We start from the raw sequence: 11,719 nt of genomic DNA on the forward strand, positions 1-11,719 counted from the left end.
GGCTACCAAAGCAACGTTAAAACCGAAAAACCTTTGGTTGTGTATTACGTCATATATAATATATATTTTTCCTAGTTAAATTGGATATCCATGGTTTAATTAAATTGCTTATTGCTAAGGCCCTTCACACGTGGGATTCCTAAAGTAGGTTCACACAATTTCACACCGAAGGTTTCCCAGGTGGCCGTCTACAATTGGAGCTCGTGGTGGCACACAATTGATCAAATCGATCCCATTGGTCCAACACTCTTAACACACACACCATGCAGAATTTATTGATCCTTGTAATTTTTTTCTTTTGGTGTTAACTGCTCACATAACCTGGGTTGGAATGTAATTTTCTCGGGTGCAAATTAAAAATCTTGGTTAGAACTCTACATTGTCTTTAATTTTAAGGGATGAAATTTACATGTTATAAATCTCGGAATTAGTATGGTTTTTTAGAGATTTTTAGGTCTGAATCCACCTTTAATTTTAAGGGTTGAAAAAAACATTTTTTTTAGAAGGCGTAAACAATGGGTCAAAGGTTCACACTCTTTTTTTGTCAAATCACAAGCTTTCACCAAAAAACTTGCGTGTGTATAAAGCCTTATTCCATGATTGCTTATCTAGTCTTCTCTTATCACTCCCTCTCTCAACCATATCTTCTCTCTCATATGTATATTTGGTCTCATTCTAACAAGAGCACCTTTAAAACTTTGGATATGTATGAAGTACTTAAATTGTTTAATGCCACCACAAACAGAATCCCTTTAATAAACAACATTCTTTTAACTATTAAAACCTACAGCCTTTAGCATCAAGCACCTATAAGACCAAAAGGCATAGCAATTATTATTCTCCCTTTGGTTTTCACCTATTAATAGAATATAGTGATTAAAAGAAGGATTATATATTGAAGTCTATTGCAATCTTGGTCAAGGTATGAAATAGTTGTATAACTAGTGACCAAGAGGCTCATCCTAGTTATTGATATATGATCTTATGTCCCTCATTGCTCCTTGGATGAGAAGAGCTTCCCTACTAGATTTTGAACAAGCGGCTTTGTATCCACCTTGCTATGCAGAACTCTAGTTAGTTGCATTTCTTGCTTATAGTTATCAATGCTTTCCCTATGTCAACAAAAGAAGCCATAAATAATTCTCTCTCTCTCTTTCTCTCTCTCTCTCTCTCTCTCTCTCTCACACACACACACACACAATCAATCAAATAGATGCTATCTCTCTCTCTCTCTCTCTCTCATGTAACACACTCACTCACACACACACAACACATTATCTATGGAGCCTCTCTCTCTCTCTCTCTCTCTCTCTCTCTCTCTCTCTCTCTCACACACACACACACAAAAAATCAATCAAATAGATTCTAACTCTATCTCTCTCTCTCTCTCATATAACACACTCACTCACACACAACACATTATCTATGGAGCCTCTCTCTCTCTCTCTCTCTCTCTCTCTCTCTCTCTCTCTCTCTCTCTCTCACACACACACACAAGAAATCTATCAAATGATTAAGCATCTCTCTCTTTCTCCATCTTTCTCCCTCTCACGCATACACACACACACACAAGAAATCCATCCAAAGATTGAATTTTAGAATTGATTGAGCATCTCTCTCTCTCTCTCTCTCTCTCTCTCTCTCTCTCTCTCTCTCTCTCTCTCTCTCTCTCTCTCTCTCTCGTAATAAAAGATATATTACCAAAATTACTTTACAAATCGTCACACGGCCGCCATGTGATGTACTAGCTTTTCCTCACTAATTACTCTAAACCACAGGTGTAGCTCGAAGTACCCTCGTCCAATATATAGCCGCGTCATTCTTCACCAAATGAGTTGACCTCGAAAGGAAGAGACTTGCCACAATAGTAGCCCTTGTATATGACCTATGTGAGCTGTAATACCAACTTTTGCATCAAATACGAAGGCATTCCTAGTTAACTAGATATGCCACAAACCTGTTCACCTGAAAAAATGAAAGAAAACTAAATGTTCTAGGTTATCTAGCCCATTCGGAATCTTGCTGAAAATCTAGTCTTTAATCTTTACGGGCATATCTGTAACATAGCAACTCTCTCTCTCTCTCTCTCTCTCTCTCTCTCTCACACACACACACACACACACACACACACACATAGTTGAAGTTGGTGCAACAAATCAGGGTCCTGAAAGAGTTACTAAGGAAATATGCCAATAAGATAGTTATGCACTTCGACATTTGGACAATAATGGGCAACACACACACAAACAAACAAACAAAATTATAACACAAGAAAATGGGGAGCCAACCTTTGTTCCTTTCTCCTCCTAGGTATCTATTTTGGATTACATTAATGGTAGGTCATCTTTGTCCTTGGTCCTTCTCTAGTTCTCGGTCTCGGTCCACTTGATAAGAGTGCTTTCTTCTCAGTTCATGTAGTTTTAGCAGTCTTCCCTCGAATCTTCTTCTCTTCTTCTATGAGTGCTACTTCCACTCCTGCAATGGTTAGATCTAGGAGGTTCTTCAAGGTAGCCATCAAGGGGCCATGCTCCTTAAGTGTCATGCTTTTTAATAATATGGCTGGTGCCCCAATGCCTGCCAATTGTTATGTTATACTCTTCATTTTGTTAAGGTGTGCTGAAAGCGAGTCACCATCTTTAATGTCCGAGCCAAAGAATTATATTTTTAAGCTTATTTTTGAATTCTTTTGCATTGCCCCAAACAATTTCTCTAGCTCATCCCAAGCACCCTTAGATGTATTTTGTGATTGCAATAATGTAAATCCATCTCCCAATCCTAATGCGATGATGGCTAATCCTTTTTTCATTTCGGCTTGGCCATTTTTTCTTTTCATCCTCCCAAAATATTTGGATTAAGAGATTAAGGATAATGCAAGAGATTAAACATGAAATCCCAAAAACAAGCACACATACTAAAAATGCAACTAACCATAAAAATAAAAATAAAAATAAAATATAATAAGAAAGAGCACATTTCAAATAAGAGAATGAAGTAGGACTTTGTTGTGACTACATGTCACTCAAGCTATTTTTATACACCACTAGGGGAGAGATGTTGTGGAGCCACCTTTATGGATATGTTCTACCTACAGTTTCATCCCCTCGCACCATGTTTTACCTGTGAGCGTCACAAGTGTCCTACTTATGTTGGCACTATAGAACCTATTTTAGTTGAAACTATAGGTCAAGCTCTCCTACTAGCAAAAAATCTACCTAATCAAGCCTAATCCTATATTAATTAAACATGATTAAGATGATTAATCTAAGGTGGATGTAATCTAAGGTGGATGTAATCTAAGTTTACTCACAATGATGAGTATGTGCAATAGACTCAAGCACAATTAGGTTACAAGATTAAGACTTGTACTCATAAAGAGGCTTGAGATGTGTGTAAGTGATATAATTCATTGCTTGAAATGGCCCCCTTTTATGAGGAGGTACACCCGTGGGCTTGTACATCAATATAAGATATATCCCTTTGCTCATGCGGCTTCATGCTATGCTTTGCACTTTCATGCTTTGCACTTTCTTGGCTACTCAACTCACTCCCTACCTCTTCCTTGTGATCTTTGGCACCATATTTCTCAACCCCCCTGGTGCCAAATCGTTGGGCTACTCAAGGTGGTTGGATGTCGATTACAAAATGTTGTTTGAGTTTATACTTTCTACATTCCCCTATGTGCTGTGAGCAACTTTGACTCATGTGTTACTTTAGCACTTCCCTCCCTTGATGGTGACTTGACCTATCTTTGTGGCCTAGATGTCATCTCTAAGAGTGAGGTCCCCCACTTGATAGAAACTTGATCTATCTTTGAGGTCTATATGTCTCTTCTAAGAGTAGATTTACAAATTTTAGCTATTTATTCTACCTTGGCTACATCATCGGTGCCAGAGGGTAGTTACAAGCACTTTTTGTAGGAAGTAAGATTTTTTTATTTTTTATTTTTTATTTTTTTTCACAATAAATTTTTGTTTAAGAGATGGGTATTGAGTGGTAGCTCGATGTTGCTTAGTGCTCTGTGTTGCTGGCTTGAGATCTCCTTGCTTTTTCTTGATGAAGATTCCTTGTTGCTTTCTTCATTCTTCGTGTCGATTCCGTGTCCTTTTTCTTCTTTGCATTGCTGGATGCTTGTGGTTGCTAGTCTTTGCTCTTTGGCTTGACTCTTGGCTCTTTGACAGCTTCTTTGGTGTGAAAATTGTTCTTGTTGCCACTTGATGCTTCGTGTTTTAATGCTTTTAGTGTGGATGACATGTTGTGTGCTATGGTCATATCTTGAACTTGTGCTTTGAGCATGCTTAGGATAATGAATTGTGCATCTTTGCTTTGCTTTGTGAGGTGCTTGATATGCCCGAGGATATGTGACCCTTCCCCAATCAACTTTCCAATGCTTAATGCCATGTGAGAGGGTCTTATCATGAGCTTGTGACAAGTCTCTATGGCAGTGTATGTACTCTCTTACAAGATTGAGCTTTGGTTTTTCATTCAATGACTGATTTCAAGCTAATACAAGTGATTTAGATGCAAACTATGTACTAAAATTGAATTGAATATAGTGAAAAATACTCAAATTGAGTAATGCAAATAGATGCGATGAACTTGGATGCAAAATAGGGTTTCCCATCCTAGATTTACACCCTAATTTTTTAATTTTGAACTTTGATCAGCCCAATTTCTGCTAATAACCTCTTAATGATAGTGATTAAGGTAAAAATCCAATGATTAGCAAGGCTGAGCTTGGAGGATCAAATTGAGCATGAGGAAGCAAAAATTTTTAACAAGCTCCTAAAGGGTCTTCCCCCAATTCGAAGTATAGGCAAGCAAATGATGTAGAAAACCAGTAGGCGCAGATTCGTGATTTTCACGATGTTGACGTCAAATTAGCATGGATGGCCTGAGCTATAGGTTTTCCTAGGCTTGTGTGAGATGCCTCTTGAAGGACTTGGCCAAAGATGGAGAGAGTGAGGAGAACAACTTGATCAAGTTTGGCCATAAGAAGGGAAATGAAGATAAGATTAGGATTAGTGATGGACTAGTGACTAAGATCAACTACTAAGCTAAGAGAGTGTAATAAACTTGAATGGAGAAGCTCATGAGGAGAGGCCCCTTTGCTCATGTGGCTTCATGCTATGCTTTGCACTTTCTTGGCTACTCAACTCACTCCTTGGTACCATATTTCTCAACATTTTAGGTGCTATGGGATAGGACTATTGTAGTCCATAGTAGGAGAGACACCACAACAACATGATGACGTGAGTGTACTTCACTCAATGGGAGAACCTTATCAAGTAAGAAATGCACAAGAAGATCTTGTAGACCAGGGGAGAAGGGAAAGAACTTATGGACTTACACTGTCATTCTATAAAGTAATGTTACCGACCTAGATAGCTTACCCTGCGGTAGCTACTTAGCTCACTTACCTATGGTACCCATGCAATATCACAATGAGGATGCACTCAATTTTTTGCCTAGTATACTACAGGAGACATATATATTAGAGGCAAAATCAAGTGAGGAGCATCCAAGTGAGGAGACTAATCTAAATGTCTCCTAGTATACTACAGGCGACATATATATTAGAAGCAAACCCAAGTGAGGAACATCCAACAAGTAAGCCACGGACTCCTAAATATTTTCACCATCACTTCCACCAATGGCCACCTCTCATTGGGTGCACAAATCTGAAATCAATTCCTTCAAAAAATCCATCACATTTATTGCCTCCTAATTGGGTCAGCCACACCCCAAACATTGAAGAAAATCCCCCTCTCAAAGGTGGCCCAAGTAGCCCAGCACACCTCGATGGATCCCCATAGCGCTACTACTACAGACACAAGGCTAGTATGAGGTGCTAAATGAATTTGCGTCCCCAAACCCAACTCACCCCAGGTTAAGCCTCCTTCCCTAGCCTCTTCTACAAAGGTTAAAGCTCAACATCTAGTTCCCAAAATGGTTTAGCCATGGAAAGAAGCATCCCACTTACTACCAAGCTTAGGAAGGGGAGAGTGTAAACCACAAGATGCCATTTAGGCACCTCTAGTTTCTACCTCATTACCATGCACTTCGTTGCCAAATCCCCAACACGGAACTTGGTCAAGTTGGTGGGCCCAAGCGGGGGATTTTTTTGGCAAGGAATTACGGGCGAGCATAAACCCAAATATGGGGAGCAAGGGGTGTATAATGGGGGGCTCTTGGTCTATTCTCTCTCTTTCTCTATGTCTCTCTCTCTCTCTATCTCTATTGCACACTTGTCTCCTCTCATTGTTGTCACCAAGGTTGGTCGTCACCAAGGATTGATCCATGGAAAGATGTATGATTTTTAAGACAAATTATGCACCAAACCATATTTCTTTGCGAGAATAGATGTGGGCGTCTAGCTTGAGGTGCTGGTGGCTAGGGCTTGCCTTAAGGTTACCCATGGGGCTATCCCTACTGGCCTAGACAATTTAACGGATTCTCTACTAAGTCGTTCATGCTCAACTAGGACTCTAGTTGTGTGCCTCTCTCTCTCTCTCTCTCTCTCTCTCTCTCTCTCTCTCTCTCTCTCTCTCTCTCCCCCCCCCTTTTTTCTCTCTCTGACTTTGTCTCTCTCTCTCTCTCTCTCTCCCCCTTTTTTCTCTCTGACTTTGTCTCTCTCTCTATTTCTCTTTCTCTCTCTCTTTTATCTCTCAGTCTCTCTCTTTCTCTTTCTACCTCTCCCTCTCTATTTTTGTGAATAGAAAAATAAATTTACTCCAATAAAATGATACATCCTTATAAAATGAGAGAAACTCAAATAAGCATTACTCCATTGAAATTGTTCCAATAAAATGAAACCCCAAAACATTTTCTCACATCCCATACATCTTTGAAGTTAAATTAGGAACATGAGTTGTCCACTAAAAATGAAACCCCAAAACATTTTTGCACATCCCATACATCTTTGAAGTTAAATTAGGAACATGAGTTGTCCACTAAACCAATTCAGGGTAGGTTCGTTCTCAGCATAGACATTCGGATACCTCCCTTTCTGTCAAAATTGATTGGTGAATAAACATATTTTCATTTTGGCTCAACCCCATGACTCTCATGTACACAAAGTAGTACAAGTGCTTGCATGCCAAGTATGGTTTTTGTTGGTTGACCCTTCTTGGAGTTTATAGATTTAAACTTACATGTACATTCATTTACATGGACATGGCTAAGGAGCAAGGCAACTACAAAGACCTGCATGCACATTCATTTACATGATGCAAGGCAGCTATAAAGACATGCAAATAGAGAAAGAGATGAAGTCACTTTGACTGTATTTGTCACCTCATAAAAATTGAGGCAATCACATATCACCAAAAGAGTTTGAATGTCAATATAAAAAGCAGCCTACCCCCCCTCGCAAAAAAAAAGGTACCAGTCCCCATATAGCAAGTTATTAGTGGAGGAGGCACAAAGCACTCCAACATATATCACCAAGAAAGTTTGCATATCAACAAAAAGCAACCTAAACCCCCCCAAAAAGAGTGGTCCATATAGCAAGGAGGCACAAAGTGCTCCAACGTATTACTCATTCTAGTCATAATCATTTTCATCTTGCTCAAGTTGACTTTGAGATTGTCACTTCATCACTCAAAATAAAGACTTGCTCTTTCAATGCATCAATATGTTCTTTATAATCTCTACTGCACATGCTAGATCTCTTTGAATTTTTCCACATGAATTTCTCTATAGCACCATGCATGTCTTTTACATCATGCTCAATTCGATCATTGCTAGCAATAATAGCCTTAGAAGAAGTCTCCATGTCCTCAACTTTCTCTATAGCACCATGCATGTCTTTTACATCATGCTCAATTTGATCATTGCTAGCAATAATAGCCTTAGAAGAAGTCTCCATGTCCTCAACTTTTTTTCAATAGGCACTCTCGATCCATGAACTTCCGTCCATATTCCCATTATTCCCTAGTTGCAGCATCATCACCTAGCAAGCACCCAGACGGCTCTTAACTTAAATGCACAACATGATTTTCCCTATTATTAGCATAACCCCTCAAAGGCAATATTTCCCATGCAAGTTGTTTAGTGGCATAAAAATCATCTAATGGAGTAGAACAAATAACATCCAAATCATTGGCATCCTTATTTAATAGAACACTTTGGTATATCTAAAGAGATTGCATAAAAAAGATAGATACTAGATATATATATATATATATATATATATAAAAGGTTTGGGGTCACCCTCCCAAGAAGATGTGTGTGTGTGTGTGTGTGTGGTCTCTATTTTCCTTCTTCCAGAATCTTTAGAATGTTTTGAAAGGAGAAACTGGCCCCAGAAGGTAAACTTTTAAAAAAAATAAAATGGTTTCTTACTCTCTGTGTGTGTGTGTGTGTGTGTGTGTGTGTGTGTGTGCAAGCTCATTTAGATTTTCAATACCTAAAATGGTTATCTTCCATATCCCTAGCTTTAGTTTTAGCTCCCAGTTTCTTACTCCAGTTTTTGGTTTTCTATCTGGATATGATGGTGCCTCAGTACTTAACTAATTGTATCAAGTGGTCTCTCCCGCAAAGAAGAAGACTTTTGTATCATATTCATGATGGCTTCTAAAATGGGCAATCAAAAGATTTGAGACAACCCCTAAGCCATGGCTGAGGATTGATAACCTCAATGACTAGGCCTATGTGATAATGTCTGGTTGATTCCATTTAAGCAAAACATAAAATGCAAAAAAATCTTTGACCATTATAATCCTCGGGGTTGCCACCAAGAAGGGGAAATTTTTAACTTTGTAATTACGTTTTTATTTTTTATTGTTCAAAAATCCTTGTGTATTTCATTTCATTTTTGTACACATATATAGCCTAAAATATGATATACATACATATATGCATACATACATACATATATATACATATACATATGCATATACTAAAATACATATAGCATAATAGATTTTCAGCCATACAAATATGTGTGTGCATATGCCTGTGTGCATGTGTGCAGCCTCAAATGTATATAGCATACACACACACACACACACACACACACACACATAAATATATATATCCTAATACATACACATACACACACACGCACATAAATATATATAGCCTAAAACATATATAAATCCTTATATATATACATATATATATGTCTATATTTATATATTGCATTAAATATATATATATATACATTCAACTTTCACTTTACAGCTAGAGTACGATGTATCTAGGTTAAGTGCTTTCAATGCCTTTTCGTAAATGAAATCATGAGACCTACCATCATTATGCAAAATATAAATTTGTTTTCCTTTAATTTTTCCTTGAATTCTTAACAAAGTATGGATAGGAATCTTACCTTCATTCGAATAGTCAGGATCGAAGTTATCATGTTTCTTGAATGAATTGTCATCGTCCTCTTCAACATGTTAACACGAGCCACAGGTGTGGAGTTCTTTTTCTTCTCTGGACAATCTGGTGCAAGGTGCCCCTCCTTGTGACATTTGAAACACCTAACTTTACAATTCTTCAACTGGCCATTTGAGTGTTTGTTGTTATTGTCTTTTTAAACATCTCCTTTGGCTGCATGTTTACCCTTAGCATCCTTGTTTTATCAAAATTTCTTGAAGGAAAAGATGGTTAAGAAGACTTGACATAAGACTTTTCCTGCATTCTAGAATCCCTAGAAATAGAAGTTTTGCATTCAGAGTTGAGAGCAAGATCCATAGCAGAACTAAGATTACGAGGATGAAACATATTAACATTGGCCCTAATAGTAGACTTGAGACCAATAATAAATTTTCTTCTTTTCTCTCTTTCTTTGACCTTCTCGATCACTTGAACCTACAATAGAATATCCCAAAATTTATCGATATAAGCTTGGATATTCTCCTTCTCGACCTAGCATAAAGTATCCCATCGTTGACGAGCTTTAGCCTCATGTTGCGAAGGAAGAAAATATTTCTTTAAAAGTTTCTAGAATTACTTCCATTTCATAGGCCAATGTTTTCCCTGCTTCATCACATTCCACCATAAAAGTAGCACTTTCAATCAAACTATTGCAGGCATATTTAATCTTGTCTTTTTTCAAGAATGTTTCACCTAAAAAATAATCATCCAGCTGACTAAGCCATGCAACAAGCACTGGTGCATCTTTCTTCCCATCATAGTTATGGAAAGTGAACACCTTTTGTGACCCTTTTCGAGAACTCTGGGCATGCAAAGTAACCTTAGTAGTGCGCCTAACATGATCACTTTCCTCTTCTTCATAGTCAGAAGTGTTACGCTTACGCTTAGAACACTTCATATGTCGTTCTAGCTCGCATCGATGTTCACACTCACTTGCAATTACTCTTGAAGTGCGAGAATTTGCTCTTGCATAGTGGGTTGTGTGGGTAAATTGACCATTGCAAATAAATAAAGAAATAAAATATAAGTTTATAATGAGAATAAGTAAATAAAGACAAAAAACTTAGCTCTTGATACTCCTTGAACCATGTTGAATTTGAGTTTGAAATTTGTCAAAAGGTTAATCTTAGCATCATCCTTTACTCCAACTCCGAATGAATCTTGAGCATGGTCAAGAGTCTTGAGTGTTCGGTCGACTTTTAAGCCACTTCAAAATCTGTAGAGCATTGAAGAATCTTGCTAAAAGCTTGATTTGATGAGAAACTTGCGAAGAGCACCACCAAAACTTTTGTTGTTGATCCCCTTTTGGTATTGCTCGAAAATCGTTTGCAGGAGGCTTTCCAACTCTTCAAAAGCTGAATGTAATTTTTTGAAATTTTTCTGCATATGTTGAGCATGCGGGGAATTGTAGAACTCTCTCTCTCTCTCTCTCTCTTACTCATGTGAAGGCAGGCTGGTCATCTCTCATGTGTTCTCCCTTGCCATTGCTTAAGCTCACTTTGTAAGAACATCACACAAGCTCAAAAAATGTGGAATGATTTATATGGTAAGTTGTACTTGCTGCTCCCTGGTTTCAATTGTACAAAATGGGAGATAATGTTTTTTTTGTCTTACTTGCAATTTTCCTTGCAATTAACCACTCCTTGTCCCCTTTGTAATGGGTATGCTGACTGGACTCAGCATGACGAGGCCAGGAGGCTGAGTGAGCAGTGAGCATGGCCGTGTAGTGAGCTCAGTGGCGAGCTCATTAGAGGCAGACCATTGGCAAGTATATATAAATGACTGGGTTGCAAGCGATTTGGATCACAGAGCAATCCAGATCTTCTTTGAGTCAATGTGAACACAAAGGAGCTGGGCCCAATGTGGATGGGTTCCCTTGGGAATTGTGATGTGAAAGGGCATTGGTGTAATAAAATACTAGAAGAAAATGTATTATTTAATGGGGAAGAACCCAATGGGCATGTAACTACCTGTTCTTGGGAAGAGCAAAGGAGACGGCTCTTTGTGTGTGTGGAGAGAGAGAGAGAGAGAGAGAGAGAGAGAGAGAGAGAGATTCACAGCAGAGACTGCTCTTATGTAATAATCTTCCGTAAGAAAACAAAGAATGGAATTGATGGCATTATTCACTCTAATTCATTGATTTGTTTATTATTCACGCATTAAGGGGTGGATTTAAAAATCAAGCACTGTTTTGATCATTGGGTAGCCTTTTAAGGCCATGTCCCTTAAAAAAGAGTGTTACCTTCATTATGATTGGTGAGATCCATGAAAGTGATAACTCTTAATCTTTATGAAAGCTCCCTTCCAAATACCAGCTCCATAGGATTTTTCCCCCCCAAAA

This window comes from Cibotium barometz, chromosome 25 (genome assembly GCF_041138505.1).
Source record: "Cibotium barometz isolate CiBa-2024 chromosome 25, ASM4113850v1, whole genome shotgun sequence".
Taxonomy (NCBI): Eukaryota; Viridiplantae; Streptophyta; class Polypodiopsida; order Cyatheales; family Cibotiaceae; genus Cibotium; species Cibotium barometz.